We start from the raw sequence: 23,706 nt of genomic DNA on the forward strand, positions 1-23,706 counted from the left end.
GGAGCCTTATGTACTTACTTCTAGGAGCTCTCATCAGAAGCAGTTTTTGTCCTCTTCGGAAAGCTAAAGCATTCTAAAAGTCAGGACAGCAATTATTCTGAATTTTAGCTAAAAAGAATCCCAGAAGATGTCTGGAAAAGCCCCTTTATGACTTCTACATCTTTTTTAAAAAATATTTTATATATTTGAGAGAGAGACAGAGAGAGCACAAGCAGGAGATAAAAGCTGAAGGAGAGAGAGAGATAGAAGTGGACTCCTGCTGAGCAGGGAGCTTGACCTGGGGCTCAATCCCAGAACCCTGAGATCAGGACCTGAGCTGAAGTCAGCTGCTTAGCCAACTGAGCCACCCAGGCACCCCTATACCTTCTATATCTTATCTATGCACCTGTGTATAGGTCTATATCTGGGATGAATCACTGAATTATACATGGGTTTGTGGGTCTTGAGTGAGAACTTGTTCTCCCAGTGTGTGTGTCTCCAAATTCCCTCTTGTAAGGACACCAGTCATATTGAATTAAAGTCCCTCTTTACTCCACTATGACCTCATCTCAACTAACTACCTTTGCAGTGACCCTATTTCCAAATAAGGTCACATTCTGAGGTCCTAGGGAATAGGGGTTCAACATAAATGGGGAATCACAATTCAACCGATAATGTATGATGAACATGTGATGGGCTGCCCTGACCCCTTTCAGCTGCTGAAGATACTGCTGGAAGAGGGTATGCAGCCATCACACCTTCCTGGCATTGCCATCAGCTGAAGAAAACGACCTCTCCCGAGATCTGGGTCCTTCTAGGGCAGTCTGGATCAAAAAACCGAGCAATGAGTGGGTATAGTTTCTCAGCACCTTTATCCCAGCTTGGATATTTCTGAATGGGCATCCCAGCTGCTGAGCTCCCTGTGGGGTCAGATGGAGCCTTTGTTGGAACCATCCCATCCCACCTTATCGCCTTACCCCATCTTGGTTCTTACCCCTGTCTTACACAAGGGTGATCCCAAGACCACGCCCCAGTAACTTTCTGTAGGCTAATCACTGTTTCAGAGTCGGCTTCCAATCTACGTCAGAAGGTAGTATTTATCAAAAACTTCTAAAATTTCAAAGAATCTTGCTCTTGAGCCACTATCTAAGCTGATGTATAAAGCTGGCCTATGCCACAGATAATTTTTTTTTATCACTTTTCAAATTGCCGAATATATCAGTCTCTTATCTTGCTTTCTGGGTCATCCCTTGAAAAGTGTGTGGATAGGTGGATTTAAAGTGTTGTGTGCAGAGAGGGAAGGAAGACCAATGGAGAGCACAGTGGTAAGAAATAAAAATGCCAGCTTATTACAAATTGATCAGCTGCCTCAATTGTTAAAAATGCCAGCTGGTTGGAAAGTATCATTTTCTCTGTAAATTGTTATAAAATTATTATTAAAAATTACAGTGTAGGCTGATTTTCAACCCAGATGAAAAACTGGTTTATATACAGAAACATGTGAGGATGTATAGGTCATTAAAGAGAGACTTTTGAGGTGGTTGGGCTCAGGCTACTAGCCAGTGCTGCCATTTTCCAGCAGTGGGACCTTGGGACACCTTTCATTTCCTCATGAGAGAATTGTAGAGTTGTGTGGGTTAGAGAAACTGTATATAAGGCCCCTAGTAGGTTCTTGACATCTACTAGAACATAAATAAATTGTGTTCAGAAAACAGTAATGATAATATAAATAGTAACAGTAATAACTATTTGGGAGCAGAGTGATAAATTATTTCAAGTGACTCCTATGTGTATTTAATATGTATTCTAAAGTGAACATAACAGTGTATAGATTATTCTAGAAACATGGCTTGTGTTGGCTCATACTTTTAAGATCCTTCTACTGAAATCATCTCTGCACTAGCAATGCCAAGATTATTCTGAAGGATATGTTTTTTGTGTGTGTAGTGTTTCAAATAGCATCTTCACATCCAATTTCCTGAATTGTCATTTTAACACTTTGCAGTGAAAGAAGTAAACTATCACTTGAAAAGAATGTATTATATAAAATGTGTTTCTAAGAAACTTGAATTTATTTGAAAAATTTTGCTGGGTCTCAATTTGCTAATGAAAAAAAAACATTTCGTATAAGTAGCTTTCTCAAGAATTGAAACTTCTCCATTAAGTGCTAAAGATTTCATACGGCACCAGGTTTTTAAAGGTTTTTCAAAGAACACCTAAAAGCACCGGTGAACAGTTTATTCTGCCTGTGTGTTCAGAATTAGAATAAAGCTTTTGACAGTATCATCAATGCACTGACATTATTAAAGGTCCTTAACCTTATTATGGAACAGTTGAACAATACTTGTTTGTTCATCCTAGAATCACATAAGAAAGATCTTTGGGTTTCAAGGTTTTCAGTTGCTTTTTTCTTCTTCTTTTTTTTTTAAACCAAAAGTGATGTTGGCAATGACAATGAGTAGAGTGACAAAAGCAGATAGTAGCTGTGGAGATAAGTTCTCACGTTATCATTAATAGTGATAACAATCTTTAAACATGGGCAATTTTTTTCATATACGTATTTTTTTAAAAAGCAAAGTCCTTGCATAAAAGTGCTTTTTTCCCTTTGGAACTAACTTACCCTTTGAGAGGTTGTAGAATAACCTGTTATATGAACTTTATGGTAGATATTTCAGTAGTGTTTCACATTGCATCAGGTGAGGAATATAGGTTTTTTAAAAATTTAATTGAAAAAATTTATTTGGCAGAGATAGAGCAAAAGCAGGTGGAGCTGCAGGCATAGGGAGAGGGAGAAGCAGGCTCCCCACTGAGAAGGAGCCTGATGTGGGGCTCGATGCCAGGACCCTGGGATCATGACCTGAGCCAAAGGCAGCTGCTTGACCACCCGAGCCACCTAGGCGCCTGAAGGAATATACGGGTTTAATCAGGGCATTGCTAGGTTTAATATGCTCTCACATACGATGTGACTGGGGTGCACAGCTATTACGTTTTTGAGAATGTCACATTCTAATCTACCTCTCCACTTTACTTTTTAGTTTCTTAAATATTTGGACAAGTATAAAGAAGACAAAAGTGAGGCAGTTGTGCCATCCACGTATCTCCAGTCGAACTTTTTAATAAAAAAGAAAAAGTGCTACAGTGATATGATTAGAAAGTTACAATAGGGCTCTTGGTGTATTGGTAACGTATAGTATTGGTAATGTTTGACAATGTGTGATTCACAGGAATTCATTTTATTATTATGCTGCAAAATATATGTAAATTTTTCATATATGGTTTTGTATGCATCCAGTGTTACATGGAGGCCAATCTTTAACTCTCCCTCAAATGAATGATTAAGAAATGGGGTGCCTGGGTGACTTAGCTGGTTAAGCATCTGAGTGTTGATTTCTGCTCAGGTTATGATGGTAAGATTGAGCTCATGTCAGGCTCCGTGCTGGGCATGAAGTCTGCTTCAGATTCTCTCTCTCCCTCTTCCTCTACCCTTCTGCTCCACATCTCCTGTCCATGCACTCTTTCTACAACAACAATAATAATAAAATAAAAATAAATGAACAACAAAAAACTGACTGAAATGAAAAGTAAAAACTTCTATCCCTGGGCACTCTCTTTAAAGGAAACTACTATTTTGCCAATTTCTAGTATATTTTTCTTGAAAATGTTCTAAGCATTTAAAATATATATTATAAATATTCCTTTTATTGGACTGTAAAAACAGCACAAGGCTGCCAGGCAGTCAGGTTCTGGAACTAGAAAATCTGGGCTGGAATCTTGTCTCCTCCAATGACGTTGTGGGACTTTGAATAAGTTATTTAGTCTTTCTATAGCTTCAGTACTTTCATCTGTCAAATGGAGTTAATAAGCCTTAGAGGGTTACTTTTAGGATTGAATGTGTTATGTTAAACACACTTCTGGTGTATTGCATTCAGGAAATATGAACTACAATTACTGCTTATGCCAAACAGATTGTTTTTCAGTTTTATTGAGGTATAAGTGACAAATAAAATTATAAGATAGTTAAGTGTACAAAACAAAGTTGATATATGTATACATTGTGAAAGGATTAGTTAACACATCCATCACATCACATAATTACCTTTTCTTGGTGAGAACGTTTAAGTTCTACTCTTTTAGCAAATTTCAGTTGTACAATACAGTGTCACCAACCTATGGTTATCGTGTCATACATTAGATCCTTAGTCCTTATTTATCTTATAACTTGAAGTTTGTACCCCTTTATCAACCTGTACTTATTTGTCTCACCCTGAAGCCCCTGGCAACCACTTTTTTACTGTTTTTTGTTTGATTGTTTGTTCTGGATTTCATACATAAGTAATGCCGTGCAGCATTTGTTTTCCCCGTAGGGCTTATTTCACACAGCAGTGTGCACTCCAGTTTCATCCATGTTGTTGCAAATGAAAAGATTTCCTTCTTTTTAAAGGTTGAATAGTATTCCATTATATATGTATATACCATGTTTTCTTTTTTAAAAAAATTTTAATTTTTTTATTAACATATAATGTATTATTAGCCCCAGGGGTACAGGTCTGTGAATCACCAGGTTTACACTTTACAGCACTCACCATAGCACATACCCTCCCCAGTGTCCATAACCCTCCCCCCCCCCCCCCCCCCCTCCCCCCAGCAACCCTCAGTTTGTTTTGTGAGATTATGGTTTGTCTCCCTCCCAGTCCCATCTTGTTTAATTTATTCCTTTCCTACCCCCCAAGCTCCCCACGTTGCCTCTCAACTTCTTCATATCTGGGAGATCATATGATAATTGTCTTTCTCTGATTGACTTATTTCACTCAGCATAATACCCTCTAGTTCCATTCACATCATCGCAAATGGCAAGATTTCATTTCTTTTGATGGCTGCATAGTATTCCATTGTGTATATATATATACCAGTCTTCTTTATCCATTCATCTGTTGCTGGACATCTAGGTTCTTTCCATAGTTTGGCTATTGTGGACATTGCTGCTATAAACATTCAGGTGCACGTGCCCCTTTGGATCACTATGTTTGTATCTTTAGGGTTAATACCCAGTAGTGTGATTGCTGGGTCATAGGTAGCTCTATTTTCAGCTTTTTGAGGAACCTCCATGCTGTTTTCCAGAGTGGTTGCACCAGCTTGCATTCCCACCAACAGTAGGGGGGTTCCCCTTTCTCTGCATCCTCACCAGCATCTGTCATTCCCTGACTTGTTAATTTTAGCCATTCTGACTGGTGTGAGGTGGTATCTCATTGTGGTTTTGATTTGTATTTCCCTGATGCCGAGTGATATGGAGCACTTTTTCATGTGTCTGTTGGCCATCTGGATGTCTTCTTTGCAGAAATGTCTGTTTATGTCCTCTGCCCATTTATTTTTTCTTTTTTTTTTTTTTAAAGATTTTATTTATTTATTTGACAGACAGAGATCACAAGTAGGCAGAGAGGCAGGCAGAGAGAGAGAGGAAGAAGCAGGCTCTCCATGGAGCAGACAGCCCGACACGGGGCTTGATCCCAGGACACTGGGATCATGACCTGAGCCAAAGGCAGAGGCTTTAACCCACTGAGCCACCCAGGTGCCCCCCTCTGCCCATTTCTTGATTGGATTATTTGTTCTTTATAGATTTTGGATACTAGCCCTTTATCTGATATGTTGTTTGCAAATATCTTCTCCCATTCTGTCAGTTGTCTTTTGGTTTTGTTGACTGTTTCCTTTGCTGTGCAAAAGCTTTTGATCTTGATGAAATCCCAATAGTTCATTTTTGCCCTTGCTTCCCTTGCCTTTGGTGATGTTTTTAGGAAGAAGTTGCTGCGGCTGAGATAGAAGAGGTTGCTGCCTGTGTTCTCCTCAAGGATTTTGATAGATTCTTGTCTCACATTGAAGTCTTTCATCCATTTTGAGTCTGTTTTTGTGTGTGATGTAAGGAAATGGTCCAGTTTCATTTTTCTGCATGTGACTGTCCAGTTTTCCCAGCACCATTTGTTGAAGAGACTGTCTTTTCCATTGGACATTCTTTCCTGCTTTGTTGAAGATTAGTTGACCATAGAGTTGAGGGTCTATTTCTGGGTTCTCTCTTCTGTTCCATTGATCTATGTGTCTGTTTTTGTGCCAGTACTATACTGTCTTAATAATGACAACTGTGTAATAGAGCTTGAAGTCCGGAATTGTGATGCCACCAACTTTGGCTTTCTTTTTCAATATTCCTCTGGCTATTCGAGGTCTTTTCTGGTTCCATATAAATTTAAGGATTATTTATTCCAGTTCTTTGAAAAAAAAAAAGGATGGTATTTTGATAGGAATTGCATTAAATGTGTAGATTCCTTTAGGTAGCATAGACATTTTCATAATATTTGTTCTTCCAATCTATGAGCATGGAACACCTTTCCATTTCTTTGTGTCTTCCTCAATTGCTTTCATGAGTACTTTATAGTTGTCTGAGTACAGATTCTTTGCCTCTTTGGTTAGGTTTATTCCTAGGTATCTTATGGTTTTGGGTGCAATTGTAAATGGGATCAACTCCTTAATTTCTCTTTCTTCTGTCTTGTTGTTGGTTTATGGAAATGCAACTGATTTCTGTGCATTGATTTTATATCCTTAATTCCTGTACTGGATTTATATTACTGAATTCCTGTACAAGTTTTGGCAGTTTTGGAGTGGAGTCTTTTGGATTTTCCACATAAAATATCATATCATCTGCAAAGAGTGAGAGTTTGACTTCTTCTTTGGTGGTTTGGATGCCTTTAATTTCGTTTTGTTGTCTATTTCCTGAGGGTAGGACTTCTAGTACTATGTTGAATAGCAGTGGTCATAGTGAACATCCCTGCCGTGTTCCTGATCATAGTGGAAAAGCTCTCCATTTTTCTCCATTGAGAATGATATTCACTGTGGGTTTTTCATAGATGGCTTTGATGACATTGAGGAATGTGCCCTCTATCCCTACACTTTGAAGAGTTTTGATCAAGAAAGGATGCTGTACTTTGTCAAATGCTTTTTCAGCATCTATTGAGAGTATCATATGGTTCTTGTTCTTTCTTTTATTAATGTATTGTATCACATTGATTGATTTGTGGATGTTGAACCAACCTTGCAGCCCAGGAATAAATCCCATTTGGTCGTATACCACATTTTCTTGATCCATTCATCTGTTAATAAGCACTTAGGTTGTTTCCGTATCTTTCCATATCTTGGCTATTGTGAATAATGATGCAATGACCATGAAAGTACAGTTATCTCTTTGAGAAAATAGATTTGTGTGCTTTGGATATATACCCAGAAGTGGGGTTGCTGTATCACATGGTAGTTCTATTTTTCATTTCTTGAGGAAATGCCATACTATATTCCATAGTGACTGTACCAATTTGCATTTCCACCAACAAAGCACAAAGTCTCCATTTTCTCCACATCCACACCAGCATTTGTTATCTGTCTTTTTGATAAGAGCCACCCTAACAAGCAAGAAGTGATAGCTCATTGTGGTTTTGATTTGCATTTCTCTGATAATTAGTGACGGTGAACATTTTTTTGATGTACCTGTCAGTCATTTGTATGTCCTCTTTGGAAAAATTTTGAGTTGATTTTGTGTGTGGTATAGGATAGGAGTCCAGTTTCATTTTATTGTAGGTGAGCATCCAGTTTTCCCAACAGTATTTGGTGAAGAGCTTGTCCTTCCCTACTGTTTATTTTTGGCTCCTTTGTTGAAAATGAACTGACCATATAAGCACAGGTTCATTTCTGTGCTCTATACTGTTCCATTGATCTGTGTTCCTTTATGCCAGTACCATACTTTTTTTTTTAAGATACTGGGACTTGGGTAAATTTATTTCTTTGACAATTTACTTAATAATATAAAAGTATGAACTTGATGGAAGAATTTTTGCAAAAATTAATGATAATATCTAATGCACGAAATTTCTCATTTCTTTTTTTTTTAAAGGTTTAAAATGTATTTTAATAAGTAGACACTGCATTACCACTCCATTTCTCAGAAGAACTCCAAAGATAGCAGGGACAAATCAAACATGGTACACCAGTAAAAAATAATGCACAGCATAACTACCTAAGATAGGCAAGGCTAAGAATGACTGTCTGACCTTCAGCACATAGTAACATTGTTTCCAAGATTGTACTAGGCCTATCAAGAAAATATGTGAACAGCAACATCACAGACACAAAAGAGCCATTCCTGGGTTGTCCTTACCAAGAAAAAAGATGGAAGAAACTTAACACAAGATTTTTTAAAGATACACTAAAATGAAAATCTCTTAGAGAAAATGTCTTCCTTAGGACACGAAGGGGTGATGTATGGGATATAATAGAACTATATGTTTGTTGTCTGTGATCTCTCTGGACATTTGCCTGAATTCCCACCTGCAAGTGAATGGGACAGTAGGACTAAGGTCCTTGGGATGGGATTTTTTTTTTTTGTGATGTATGTGGCAGTGCCCCTGGGTTTAGAGAGTGTAAGAATGAGAAAGCAAATACAACAGGATGAGTAAAGAATGGAATGATCAAGATTAATGGGAGCTCTAACTGGATCCATTTTGCCATAGTTCCTCCCACCCACACCCCCAGGCCCTCAATAATCAAGGGAGACTTCAGGAATGCACCATACAGAATCAACTTATTAAATGATATACCACACAAAACTGATTTGTTAAATATCACCCCTCCTTTACCCTCAGCTTCCATCAAACTCCCTCAGAGTAGTCCAGGCAAGGAAGACCCAACTATTGGGAGAAACCCCTAACACTTTCCCAAAGCAGAATTCAGGCTAGGCTAGGGTCCTTCTTTTAAGGGTTTATGGGAAAATAGACATTGAGATTTTGTTAGTATCAGAGATGTTCTTTTGGAGCAAATGCAGCTCCAGGAGCTGCATGGTTGAACGCAGGTGGGGGTGAGGTGGGGTTCCACTAATTGTCCCAATTTCTTCCATTGTAGCAGCTTGGCCAAAGCATTCAGTTGTTGGTGGGGTCAATCGCAAGGTTCCATCTGGCATAATGGTGACAGGTCCTCGAGGAGCTGTGCCAGCTGGCACTGGAGCAGGGGCACGGTGACTCTGTTGTTGATGCCCACAGCACCTTCCATTGCCACCTGGCCCATCTGTATCTCCTGTTCTCTTGCATCAGGGCACGTTCCCTTGAATCCTTCCCGCTGTAGCTGCCTCATTTCTTGCTGTTGCTGCCACATCTCCTCCTCACAGCGCCTGCACTCCTCCTCCTGTCTGAGCTCCAGTTGCTTCCATTTTTGCCTTTCTTGGTTGTGCAGCACTTCCATCCTCCAAAGTTCTTCTTGATGCTTCATCAAATCCTGTCTCATTAACATGAGCTGGTGTCACAGCGGGCAGCCTCCGTCTCCAGCTTCTCACAAGTTCCTTGATGCTGCGGTCCACTTGGCCCCGCTGCTGCTTCTCCGTCTCAGTGAGTGCCTTCCAGCACGTGGCACACTCATACTCTGAGGAGCCAGGCTGTGCAGATTTGGGTGGCTGCTCTCACTCCGTGTGAAATGGCTGGTTCTTTATCACCAGCTTCTCGGGAAGTCCGTCTTCATCTTCCAGCTGGTCCATGGGCTCCACAGTCACAGGCTGAGTAAATACGGTCAGCAGGAAGGAGCCTTCGCTGCACCTGTCCAGAGCTTTCCGAGCCACTGGCTTCCCTGAGGATTCAAGTTCCTTCCCCTGGGGGCCTTTTTCGATCATCCACAGTGACAACAGCCCTTTCCACCTGGCCAAACATGGAAAAGGCTTCCTCCAGCAGTTTGTTGGAAACACACGAAGGAAGGTTTCAGACCGTACTGGGTGTGCTGCGGCAGGCAGAGCACACACTCAGCCACTTTCCACAGAGAGCACACACTCAGCTGCTTTCCACGGAGCGGCACATTGTCCAGCTCTGCTTTTGCAATCTCCCCTAGTGTTCCTGTTTGCCAGCGGATAGAGCCAAAGCTCTTCTTATGAATGAAGACTCCACCTGCCATCCCATATTTCTCAAAGAGTTTCCTCATCTCATCCTCAGTGAGGTCAGGAGGAAGACTGCCCACAAAGAGCTGTGTTGGGTGAAGGTCTTCTCTCCTGGTTTCCTAAAATTCTTCAGGTTAATAGTCAAGCGTTCATTTTGGCGGCTGGTTTGTTGTCCATTTTCAGGTGCTGGTGGTGGTGGCTGCTGCTGTCGCTGCTGGTGGTGATGCTGATGATGCTTCCTTGAAGTATGGTTTTGGTTCTCTGAGTTAAAGGTTTTGTTGCATTTTTGCACTCCTCTACTGACTGTTCTCTCTGCAGAGTAACAGCAATGCTACATGACCTCTACCATCTTAAGCTGAATTTTCTCATTTCCATGTTTACTAAAAATAGATCATGTGGTTTGTAACCAGAATGTAATTTTTAAAATTTTAATTCCAGTGTAGTTGACACACAGTGTTATATTAGTCTCAGGTGTACAATATAGTGATTCAGTAATTCCATATATTACACAGTGCTCCTCAAGATAAGTGTACTCTTAATCTCTGTCACCTACTTGACTCATCTCCCCACCCACCTCCTCTCTGGTAACCATTTGTTTGTTCTCTACAGTTAAAAGTCTGTTTTTTTGGTTCGTCTCTTTTTGGTTGCTGTTCATTTGTTTTGTTTAATTCCGCTTATGAGTGAAGTCAAATGGTATTTGTCTTTCTCTGACTGGCTTATTTCACTTAGCATTATGCTCCCTAGCTTCATCCATATTGTTGCAAATGGCAAGACTTCATTCTTTTTTATGGCTGAAGACTATTTCATCATATATATGTATATTTCTATATACCATATCTTTTTAAAAAAGATTTTATTTATTTATTTGTTAGAGAGAGAGAGAGATAAAATGAAGGAACACAACCCAGAGGAGAGGGAGAGGGAGAAGCAGGCTTCCTGCTGAGCATGGAGCCTGATGTGGAGCTTGATCCCAGGATCCTAGGATCATGACCTCAGTCAAAGGCAGACACTTAGCTGACTGAGCCACTCAGGTATCCTGAGTTTTTATATTCTTTGTGTAAATACCCAGTAGTGAAATTATTGGGGGGGGGGGGTTGGGGGTTGAGTTGTATCAGGTTTTGTTTTTTTTTTCAAACAATTTTATTTATTTACTTGAGAGAGAGTGAGAGAGAGCACAAGTGGGGAGGGAGGGACGGGGGAAAGGGAGAAGTAGACTTCCTGTTGAGTAGGGAACCCACCTCCGGGCTCAATCCCAGGATCCTGGGATCACAACCTAAGCAGAAGGCAGACTCTTAATGACTGAATCACCCAGGCACCCCTATCAGTTCTTTATATGTTTTGGATGCTAATGCGTTATTGGATATATCATTTGCAAATATGTTCTCCCATTCAGTAGGTTGTCTTTTAGTTTTGTTGGTTGTTCCCCTTGCTATGCCGAAGTTTTTTATTTTGATGTATTCCCAGTAGTTTATTTTTACTTTTGTTTGTTTCCCTTGCCTCAGAAGACATATCTAGAAAAATGTTATGGCCAGTGTCAGAAAATTACTGCCTGTGCTCTTTTCTAGGATTTTTCTGGTTCTTAATCCATTTTTTAGCTTATTTTTGTCTATGGTGTAAGAAAGTGGTCCAGTTTATTCTGTGGCACATAGCTATGCAGTTTTCCCAACATCACTTGTTGAAGAGACTATCGTTTTCTTACTGCATATTCTTGTGATTATTGGATTATGGGGTAGTTCTATTTTTAACTTTTTGAGGAGCCTCCATATTGTTTTCCACACTGGCTGCACCAGTTTATATTTCCACCAACAGTGCAAGAGGGTTCCTTTTTATCCACATCCTCATTAACACTTGTTTCTTGTGTTTTTGATTTTAGCCACTCTGATAGGTGTGAGGTGAAATCTCATTGTGGTTTTGATTTGTATTTCCCTGATAATGAGTGATGTTGAGCCTATTTTTATATGTCTATTGGCCATCTGTATGTCTTTTTTTTTGGGAGAAATGTCTGTTCATGTCTTCTGCCCATTTTGTAATTGGTTTGTTCTTTGGGTGTTAAGTTATATAGCTGAGATCTACTCCCAAAATTTCACATTAGGTTGGTCAGTGATGAAATTCCCAGATCAATTTTTTTCTTTAATTTTTTTCAGTGTTCCAAAATTCATTGTTTATGCACCACACCCAGTGCTCCATGCAATACGTGCCCTCCATTATACCCACCACCAGGCTCACCCTACTCCCCCAAAACCCCTCAGTTTGTTTCTCAGAGTCCACAGTCTCTCATGGTTTGTCTCCCCCTCCAATTTCCCCCAACTCACTTCTCTTCTCCATATCCCAATGTCTTCCATGTTATTCCTTATGCTAAGAAGTATTGAAAAAGAAAAACAAAACTGGGAGAATCACATTGCCTGATTTCAAGCTTTACTACAAAGCTGTGATCACCAAGATAGCATGGTACTGGGACAAAAACAGGCAGATAGACCAGTGGAACAGAATAGAGAGCACAGATATGGACCCTCAACTCTATGGTCAAATAATCTTCGACAAAGCAGGAAAAAATATACACTGGACAAAAGACAGTCTCTTCAATAAATTGTGCTGGGAAAATTGGGCAGCTATGTGTAGAAGAATGAAACTTGACCATTCTCTTACACCATACACAAAGATAAACTTGAAATTGATAAAAGACCTCAACATGAGGCAGGAATCTATCAAAATCCTAGAGGAGAACATAGGCAATAACCTCTTCGACGTTGGCCAAAGCCACTTCTTTCAAGACATGTCTCCAAAGGCAAAGGAAACAAAAGCGAAAGAGATTTTGGGACTTCATCAAGATCAAAAGCTTCTGCACAGCAAGGAAACAGTCAACAAAACAAAGAGACAACCCACGGAATGGGAGAAGATATACCATACTGTTTTGATTACTCTAGATTTGTGATATAGTTTGAAATCAGGAAATGTGATACCTACAGGTTTATTCTTCTTTCTCAAGATTGCTTTGGCTGTTTGGAGTCTTGTGGTTCCACACAAATTTTAGGATTTTTTTTCTATATCTGTGGAAAATGCCATTGGAATTTTGATAGAGATTTCATTGAATCTATAGATTGCTTTGGATAATGTAGGCATTTATCAATCCATAAACCTAGAATCTCATTCTATTTATTTGTGTCTTCAATTTCTTTCATTAGTGTCATAGTTTTGAGTGTATACGTCTTTCAGTTCCTTGTTTAAGTTTATTCCTGTTTTATTATTGTTGATGCTTTGTAAATGGAATTGTTAATTTCTCTTTCTTTTTTTAATTTAATTTTATTTTTTATAAACCTATATTTTTATCCCCAGGGGTACAGATCTGTGAATCACCAGGTTCACACACTTCACAGCACTCACCATAGCACATACCCTCCCCAATGTCCATAACCCCACCCCCCTTCTCCCAACCCCCCTCCCCCCAGCAACCCTCAGTTTGTTTTGTGAGATTAAGAGTCACTTATGGTTTGTTTCCCTCCCAATCCCATCTTGATTCATTTATTTTTCTCCTACCCCCTTAACCCCCCATGTTGCATCTCCACTTCCTCATATCAGGGAGATCATATGATAGTTGTCTTTCTCCAATTGACTTATTTCGCTAAGCATGATACCCTCTAGTTCCATCCACGTCGTCGCAAATGGCAAGATTTCATTTCTTTTAATGGTTGCATAGTATTCCATTGTATATATATACCACATCTTCTTTATTCATTCATCTGTTGATGGACATCTAGGTTCTTTCCATAGTTTGGCTATTATAGACATTCGGGTGCACGTGCCCCTTTGGATCACTACATTTGTATCTTTAGGGTAAATACCCAGTAGTGCAATTGCTGGGTCATAGGGTAGCTCTATTTTCAACATTTTGAGGAACCTCCATGCTGTTTTCCAGAGTGGTTGCACCAGCTTGCATTCCCACCAACAGTGTAGGAGGGTTCCCCTTTCTCCGCATCCTCGCCAGCATCTGTCATTTCCTGACTTGTTAATTTTAGCCATTCTGACTGGTGTGAGGTGATATCTCATTGTGGTTTTGATTTGTATTTCCCTGATGCCGAGTGATGTGGAGCACTTTTTCATGTGTCTGTTGGCCATCTGGATGTCTTCTTTGCAGAAATGTCTGTTCATGTCTTCTGCCCATTTCTTGATGGGATTCTTTGTTCTTTGGGTGTTGAGTTTGCTAAGTTCTTTATAGATTTTGGACACTAGCCCTTTATCTGATATGTCGTTTGCAAATATCTTCTCCCATTCTGTCAGTTGTCTTTTGGTTTTGTTAACTGTTTCCTTTGCTGTGCAAAAGCTTTTGATCTTGATAAAATCCCAATAGTTCATTTTTGCCCTTGCTTCCCTTGCCTTTGGCGATGTTCCTAGGAAGAAGTTGCTGCGACGAAGAGGTTGCTGCCTGTGTTCTCCTCAAGGATTTTGATGGATTCCTTTCTCACATTGAGGTCCTTCATCCATTTTGAGTCTATTTTCGTGTGTGGGGTAAGGAAATGATCCAATTTCATTTTTCTGCATGTGGCTGTCCAATTTTCCCAACACTATTTATTGAAGAGGCTGTCTTTTTTCCATTGGACATTCTTTACTGCTTTGTCAAAGATTAGTTGACCATAGAGTTGAGGGTCTATTTCTGGGCTCTCTATTCTGTTCCATTGATCTATGTGTCTGTTTTTGTGCCAGTACCATGCTGTCTTAATGATGACAGCTTTGTAATAGAGCTTGAAGTCCGGAATTGTGATGCCACCAACTTTGGCTTTCTTTTTCAATATTGCTTTGGCTATTCGAGGTCTTTTCTGGTTCCATATAAATTTTAGGATTATTTGTTCCATTTCTTTGAAAAAAATGGATGGTACTTTGATAGGAATTGCATTAAATGTGTAGATTGCTTTAGGTAGCATAGACATTTTCACAATATTTTTTCTTCCAATCCATGAGCATGGAACACTTTTCCATTTCTTTGTGTCTTCCTCAATATCTTTCATGAGTACTTATAGTTTTCTGAGTATAGATTCTTAGCCTCTTTGGTTAGGTTTATTCCTAGGTATCTTATAGTTTTGGGTGCAATTGTAAATGGGATTGACTCCTTAATTTCTCTTTCTTCTGTCTTGTTGTTGGTGTAGAGAAATGCAACTGATTTCTGGGCATTGATTTTATATCCTGACACTTTACTGAATTCCTGTACAAGTTCTAGCAGTTTTGGAGTGGAGTCTTTTGGGTTTTCCACATAAGTATCATATCATCTGCGAAGAATGATAGTTTGACTTCTTCTTTGCCGATTTGGATGGCTTTAATTTCCTTTTGTTGTCTGATTGCTGAGGCTAGGACTTCTAGTACTATGTTGAATAGCAGTGGTGATAACGGACATCCCTGCCATGTTCCTGACCTTAGCGGAAAATCTTTCAGTTTTTCTCCATTGAGAATGATATTTGCGGTGGGTTTTTCATAGATGGCTTTGATAATATTGAGGTATGTGCCCTCTATCCCTACACTTTGAAGAGTTTTGATCAGGAAGGGATGCTGTACTTTGTCAAATGCTTTTTCAGCATCTATGGAGAGTATCATATGGTTCTTGTTCTTTCTTTTATTAATGTGTTGTATCACATTGATTGATTTGTGGATGTTGAACCAACCTTGCAGCCCTGGAATAAATCCCACTTGGTCGTGGTGAATAATCCTTTTAATGTACTGTTGAATCCTATTGGCTAGTATTTTGGTGAGAATTTTTGCATCTGTGTTCATCAAGGACATTGGTCTGTAGTTCTCTTTTTTGATGGGATCCTTGTCTGGTTTTGGGATCAAGGTGATGCTGGCCTCATAAAATGAGTTTGGAAGTTTTCCTTCCATTTCTATTTTTTGGAACAGTTTCAGGAGAATAGGAATTAGTTCTTCTTTAAATGTTTGGTAGAATTCCCCCGGGAAGCCGTCTGGCCCTGGGCTTTTGTGTGTTTGGAGATTCTTGATGACTGTTTCAATCTCCTTACTGGTTATGGGTCTGTTCAGGTTTTCTATTTCTTCCTGGTTCAGTTGTGGTAGTTTATATGTCTCTAGGAATGCATCCATTTCTTCCAGATTGTCAAATTTGTTGGCATAGAGTTGCTCATAGTATGTTCTTATAATTGTCTGTATTTCTTTGGTGTTAGTTGTGATCTCTCCTCTTTCATTCATGATTTTATTTATTTGGGTCCTTTCTCTTTTCTTTTTGATAAGTCTGACCAGGGGTTTATCAATCTTATTAATTCTTTCAAAGAACCAGCTTCTAGTTTCGTTGATTTGTTCTATTGTTTTTTTGGGTTCTGTTTCATTGATTTCTGTTCTGATATTTATGATTTCTCTTCTCCTGCTGGGTTTAGGGTTTCTTTCTTGTTCTTTCTCCAGCTCCTTTAGGTGTAGGGTTAGGTTGTGTACCTGCGACCTTTCTTGTTTCTTGAGAAAGGCTTATACCGCTATATATTTTCCTCTTAGGACTGCCTTTGTTGTGTCCTACAGATTTTGAACCGTTGTGTTTTCATTATCATTTGTTTCCATGAATTTTTTCAATTCTTCTTTAATTTCCTGGTTGACCCATTCATTCTTTAGAAGGATGCTGTTTAGTCTCCATGTATTTGGGTTCTTTCCAAATTTCCTCTTGTGATTGAGTTCTAGCTTCAGAGCATTGTGGTCTGAAAATAAGCAGGGAATGATCCCAATCTTTTGATACTGGTTGAGACCTGATTTAGTACCGAGGATGTGATCTATTCTGGAGAATGTTCCATGTGCACTAGAGAAGAATGTGTATTCTGTTGCTTTAGGATGGAATGTTCTGAATATATTTGTGATGTCCATCTGGTCCAGTGTGTTATTTAAGGCCTTTATTTCCTTGTTGATCTTTTGCTTGGATGATCTGTCCCTTTCAGTGAGGGGAGTGTTAAAGTCCCCTACTATTATTGTATTATTGTTGATGTGTTTCTTTGATTTTGTTATAAATTGCTTTATATATTTGGCTGCTCCCACATTAGGGGCATAGATATTTAAAATAGTTAGATCTTCTTGTTGGACAGATCCTTTGAGTATGATATAGTGTCCTTCCTCATCTCTTATTATAGTATTTGGCTTAAAATCTAATTGATCTGATATAAGGATTGCCACCCCTGCTTTCTTCTGATGTCCATTAGCATGGTAAATTGTTTTTCACCCCCTCACTTTAAATCTGGAAGTGTCTTCGGTTTTAAAATGAGTTTCTTGTAGGCAACATATAGATGGGTTTTGTTTTTTTATCCATTCTGATACCCTGTGTCTTTTGATTAGGGCATTTAGCCCATTAACATTCAGGGTAACTATTGAGAGATATGAATTTAGTGCCATTGTATTGCCTGTAATGTGACTGTTATTGTATATTGTCTCTGTTCCTTTCTGATCTACTACTTTTAGGCTCTCTCTTTGCTTAGAGGACCCCTTTCAATATTTCCTGTAGAGCTGGTTTGGTGTTTGCAAATTCTTTCAGTTTTTGTTTGTCCTGGAAGCTTTTAATCTCTCCTATTTTCAATGATAGCCTAGCTGGATATAGTATTCTTGACTGCATGTTTTTCTTGTTTAGTGCTCTGAATATATCATGCCAGCTCTTTCTGGCCTGCCAGGCCTCTGTGGATAAGTCTGCTGCCAATCTAATATTTTTACCATTGTATGTTACAGACTTCTTTTCCCGGGCTGCTTTCAGGATTTTCTCTTTGTCACTAAGACTTGTAAATTTTACTATTAGGTGACGGGGTGTGGACCTATTCTTATTGATTTTGAGGGGGATTCTCTGCACCTCCTGGATTTTGATGCTTGTTCCCTTTGCCATATTAGGGAAATTCTCTCCAATAATTCTCTCCAATATACCTTCTGCTCCCCTCTCTCTTTCTTCTTCTTCTGGAATCCCAATTATTCTAATGTTGTTTCGTCTTATGGTGTCACTTATCTCTTGAATTCTCTCCTCGTGGTCCAGTAGCTGTTTGTCCCTCTTTTGCTCAGCTTCTTTATTCTCTGTCATTCGGTCCTCTATATCGCTAATTCTTTCTTCTGCCTCATTTATCCTAGCAGTGAGAGCCTCCATTTTTGATTGCACCTCATTAATAGCTTTTTTTTTTAAGATTTTTTATTTATTTATTAGACAGAGAGAGAGAACACAAGTAGGCAGAGAGGCAGGCAGAGAGAGAGGGGGGAAGCAGGCTCCCCGCTGAGCAGAGAGCCTGAGGCAGGGCTTGATCCCAGGATTCCGGGATCGTGACCTGAGCCGAAGGCAGAGACTTAACCCACTGAGCCACCCAGGTGCCCCTCATTAATAGCTTTTTTGATTTCAACTTAGTTAGATTTTAGTTCTTTTATTTCTCCAGAAAGGGCTTTTATATCTCTCGAGAGGGTTTCTCTAATATCTTCCTTGCCTTTTTCGAGCCTGGCTAGAACCTTGAGAATCGTCATTCTGAACTCTAGATCTGACATATACCAATATCTGTATTGATTAGGTCGCTATCCTTCGGTACTGCCTCTTGTTTTTTATTTGTGGTGAATTTTTCCGCCTTGTCATTTTGTCCAGATAAGAGAATATGAAGGAGCAAGTAAAATACTAAAAGGGTGGCAAAGACCCCAGGAAAATATGCTTTAACCAAATCAGAAGAGATCCCAAATCGTGGGGCAGAGAAAGGGGATAAAAAGAGGTTCAGGAAAAAAAAAAAAAAAACAATTAAAAAAAATGAATAAAGAAAAAATATAAAAAAGAAAAGTATATATATATATATATATATATATATATATATATGTATATATATATATATATATGTATATTAGATAAACTAGTTAAAAACGTTAAAAAAGAGAAGGGTAAAAGTTAAAAAAATTTAGCAGAAGAAGAGAGAAAAAAAAATTGAAAAAGAAAAAAAAAAAAACAAATTAACTGCAAGACTAAAGAATCATGGGGAGAAAGCCATGAGTTCTGTGCTTTGCTTTCTCCTCCTCTGGAATTCCGCCACTCTCCTTGGTATTGAAAGTGCACTCCTTGGTAGGTGAACTTGGTCCTGGCTGGATTTCTTGTTGATCTTCTGGGGGAGGGGCCTGTTGTAGTGATTCTCAAGTGTCTTTGCCCCGGGCGGAGTTGCACCGCCCTTACCAGGGGCCGGGTTGAGTAATCTGCTTGGGTTTGCTTTCGGGAGCTTTTGTTCCCTGAGCGCTTTCCGTAGAGTTCCGGAGGACGAGAATGAAGATGGCGGCCTCCCGGTCTCCGGCCCAGAGGAGCTGAGAGCTCGGGGCTCCACTCCTCAGTGCGCCCTCAGAGAATAGTGCCCAATTACTCCCGTCTCCCCAGCTTAAGCTGTGTTCTGAGCTGACCGAGCCTGCGACCGGTTCAAGGTAACCCTGAGCTGAGAGCTCCCTCCTTGGCTCTGTCTCTGTAGCCGGCTTCCCTGTTCTAATACCTGTAAGCTCTGCGACACTCAGACACCCCCGATCCTTCTGTGACCCTGTGGGTCCTGAGGCCACGCTGACCCCACGTGGTCTTCACCCCGGTTAAGCCTCTGGAGTGATGTCCCTCAGCAGAACAGACTTTTAGAAGTCCTGATTTTGTGCTCCGTTGCTCCGCCGCTTGCCGGGAGCCAGCCTCTCCCCCTGCGGTCTATCTTCCCGTCGCTTTGGATTCACTTCTCCGCCAGTCCTACCTTTCAGAAAGTGGTTGATTTTCTGTTTCTAGAATTGCTGTTCTTCTTCTCTTCAATCTCCCGTTGGATTTGTAGGTGTTTGCAATCTTTAAATAAGATATCTAGCTGATCTCCTGCTACCTGAAGTAGTCTCAGCCTGCTACTTCTCTGCCATCTTGACTCCTATTACTCTTAATTTCTCTTTCTAATAGTTTATTATCAAAACATTACATTTTCTTTTTTTTATTTTTAAAATTTATATTTTATTAACATATACTGTAATATTAGTTTCAGTGGTAGAAATTAGTGATTCATCAGTTGCATACAACACTCCGTGCTCATTACTTCAAGTACCCTCCTTAATGCCCATCTCCCAATTACCTCATCCCCCCCCCCTCCCCTCCAGCAACTCTCAAGTCTTTTTCCTAGAGTTCGGTGTCTGTTATGGTTTGCCTCCCTCTCTATTTTTGTCTTATTTTATTTTTCCTTCCCTTTATCTATGTTTGTCTGTTTTATTTCTTAAATTCCACATATAAGTGAAATCATATGGTATTTGTTTCTCTGACTGACTTATTTTGCTTAGCATAATATCCTCTAGTTCCATCCATGTCATTGCAAATGGCAAGATTTCATTCTTTTTGGTGACTGAGTAATATTCCATTATATATATGCCACATCTTCTTTATTCATCTGTCAACAGACATCTGGGCTCTTTCCATATTTTGGCTACTTGGACATTCTGCTATAAACATTAGGGTGCATGTACCACTTCAAATTACAATGACAAAACAGATTACATTTTAATTCCTATTTTATTTTATTTACCTTTTGTAACCATTTTTTATATATTCTCATTTTTAAAACCTCTTCTGAATCACATTGTTTTAAATGTCTTCTTATAATAATACATAATTTTAAAAACTATCAAATATGAATTTTTCATTTTAGCCAATGAATTTGTATGATATTTGTTTTTTCATTGTCTTCTTCTTTTCTTCCAAAGTTTAATTTAAATTCTAGTTAGTTAACATTTGGTGTAATATTGGCTTCAGGAGTAGAATTTAGTTATTCATCTCTTATACATTGTATTTATTGATATAACAAATATATTGTGTTTTATTTATTGTTATTTTATGTTAAGTTGTTAATGCTTTCTCCATAGTCTTTGTTTTGCTGCATGGATTTTTTTTTTTTTTTGACGTGTGCGTGTTTTTCTTTTTATAATTTGGACAATTATTATTTATTTTTAAAACTCTATTTACATTTATAACTTTATATATTACATTTAATCTTTTATTTTTAAATTTAGCAACTTTAGACAATAGTATTCTTTGTAGTAGGAAATAAGAAAACCAGGAGTTTACACATTCTTTTAGCTCTTTTCTTACCTCCCACTTTCCAAATGTTATTATTTACATTCTTATTTTCAGTCACTTTTGGTAGTTTGGTAGTATTTTAAAATATAAATCTTCATTTATCACAATAAGAATATTTTTATTCACTAAGAAAAGTGCTAAAAGTATAAAATTTGTATTTATTCCCATGTACCTTCCAAATTGTTACTTACTATTTTATAAGTGCCCAAATTTAAAGCCTTCATTTTCTGCAATCATATTTCCATAGTTGTTTGTCTTAGTTCTATATTTGAGTAGATTCAGTACTTATAACAAAATATTTGACCCCAGAAGTTATTTAGAATTGTTTTAAGTTTGCCTTATGGCTGTAGCTTTTTGTTGTTATTAATTTCTAATATATTTGCATTGTGGTTAGAAAACATGGTCTTAATGTTTTATTAATTTCCAACATATTGGTACTGTGGTTAGAAATCATGGTCTGAATGATAATAAAGTTTCTTGAGCCTTATTTTATGGCTTGGGGTCAATTTTTTGTTTCTTGTGTACTGGACAGAATATGTGTCCTTTATTTTTTAGGTGGAGGGTTCTAGTTTTTTTCTTCAGTGGACTCTGAATATATTATTTTACTGTTCTTTAGCAACTATGGATACTAGCATAGTGACTGTTGGTCTGTCCATCAGTCCTTGCTTTCCAGCTGTTGTACAAATGTAAGGTCTTAAATTGGGAATGTTTCCTTCAAACTTTTCCAGTTTCATTACAATATTTCTAGGTGTGAATTTTATAGTCTGCTTGGTTTTGATATTTTTAAAATATGAGACTTGGTATTTTTTATTAGTTCTGAAAATTGCTAGCCATTACCTCTTCATAGTTCCTTTTCTCCATCTTCCCTCTTATCTTTTCTTAGACTCCAATTAGACCATCTTATTTGAACTTTCTTATCTCTTACATTTTTTTCATATTTTTCATATTCCTGTCTTTTCGTGTTGCATTATGGTAACTTTAAAGCTCTCTTTTTTGGTTCTTCAGTTTGCTTTCAACTGTACTTAACGTGCGTTTAACCTATCCACTGAGGTAGTATTAGTAGTAGTAGTAGCAGCAAAATGTAAGTTAATAGTTCTTCGATTAGGTGGTGAATTTCCAAGGGTTCATTATATTTTTAACATAGACCAAAATTTAAAAAGGCCATTCTTGGCAAATGATTCTAATGTGTCATGATTTAAGGGTTATGATTAAGCCAACTTTGTACACCTAATTTCCATTAAAAATAATAAAAGTTCCCAAATTACCTCAGATGTTTTATTTTTGGGGCTATTTTATTCTTATTATTTTCTATTGTAGTTGACATACAGTGTTATGTTAGTTTCAGGTGTACAACATACTGATTTGATAATTCTGTATATTACTCAGAGTTCATCATGATAAGTATAGTTATCATCTGTCACTATACAAAGTTATTACAGTGTTATTAAGTATACTTGTATGCTGTACTTTTCATCCTTGTGACTCATTTATTTTATAACTGGAAGTTTGTACATCTTAATCCCCTTCACCTATTCTGCCCATCTGCCCACCCTTTCTCTTCTGTCAGTTGGAAGTTTTAAATAATTATTTTTCTCATTCAAAAAACATTTGTTTTCTATTTTAAAATATTCTCCACCTAGTAATTTGACATTATATATCTTAATTTCAATATTGGAAACCTTTAGTTTCCTGAATCTTTTTTTTTTTTTTTTTGAGATTTATTTATTTTTATTGGGGGGGAGGGGCAGAGGACAAGGAAGGGAGAATCTCAAGCAGACTCCCCACTGCATGTGGAGCCCCATGTGGGGTGGGGCTCAATCTCAGAACCCTGAGTTCATGACCCGAGCCAAAACTAAGATTTGGATGCTTAATTGACTAAGCCATCCAGGCACCCCTCTGTTGTTTGTTTTTAATGCAACTTGTTACTCATGTGTCTTGTAACTAAAAAGGAAAATATAGATGAGTTGGATCATATTAAAATCAAGAACTTTAATTTATCGAGAAAAGCCATTAAGAGGCATCTGGGTAGCTCAGTCAGTTTAGTGTCTGCCTTCGGCTCAGGTTATGATCTGGGGGTCCTGGAATAGAAACCCACATTGGGCTCCCTAATCAGTGAGGAGTCTGCTTCTCCCTCTCCCCAGCCCCCTGCCATTTTCTCTCTCTCTCTCAAATAAATAAATCAATAATCTAAAACAAATCCATTAATAAATTAAAAGTAAATATTTAGAAAGATTTTTGTACCCATATATCTGTTTAAAGACATATCTAGAGTAAGGGGGAGAAAGCACCTCTAAATCAGTAAGAAAATTACAAACCATTAGATAATTAGATAATTGGGCAAAGACCTTGAACAGGTACTTCACAAAAGAGGGTTTCCAAATGGTCAATAAGCCTATAATAAGATGCTCAACATCACTACGATGCCAGGAAATTAAAATTTAAATTAAATAATTAAGTATCAGTATACATTTGACACAATGGCTAAAATAAAAAAGACTGGCAATCCCAACTGTTTGTGAACATGTGGAATTCCTATATGCTGCAGCTGGAAGTGTAAACTGATGCAACATTTTTGGAAAACAGTTTGGAAATATCTACTGAAAATAAACATATGCATACCCTATGACCCAAAACTTCCACTCCCAACAGAAAAGTGTACATATATGCACTAAAAAGGACATACAGAGAATCTTCATAGTAGCATTATTCAGTGATAGCTCCAGTAATCCATCAACTCTGAAATGGA

The 23,706-nt window shown here is 38.3% G+C and overlaps 1 pseudogene; it reads right to left on the reverse strand.

Annotated features, from left to right (window-relative positions):
- Positions 1–8,801: 8,801 nt before the first annotated feature.
- Positions 8,802–10,196, reverse strand: LOC111151915 (annotated as a pseudogene).
- Positions 10,197–23,706: the final 13,510 nt, after the last annotated feature.

The sequence above is a fragment of the Enhydra lutris genome, unplaced genomic scaffold, assembly GCF_002288905.1.
Source record: "Enhydra lutris kenyoni isolate GAN:26980312 unplaced genomic scaffold, ASM228890v2 scaffoldscaffold27, whole genome shotgun sequence".
Lineage (NCBI taxonomy): Eukaryota > Metazoa > Chordata > Mammalia > Carnivora > Mustelidae > Enhydra > Enhydra lutris.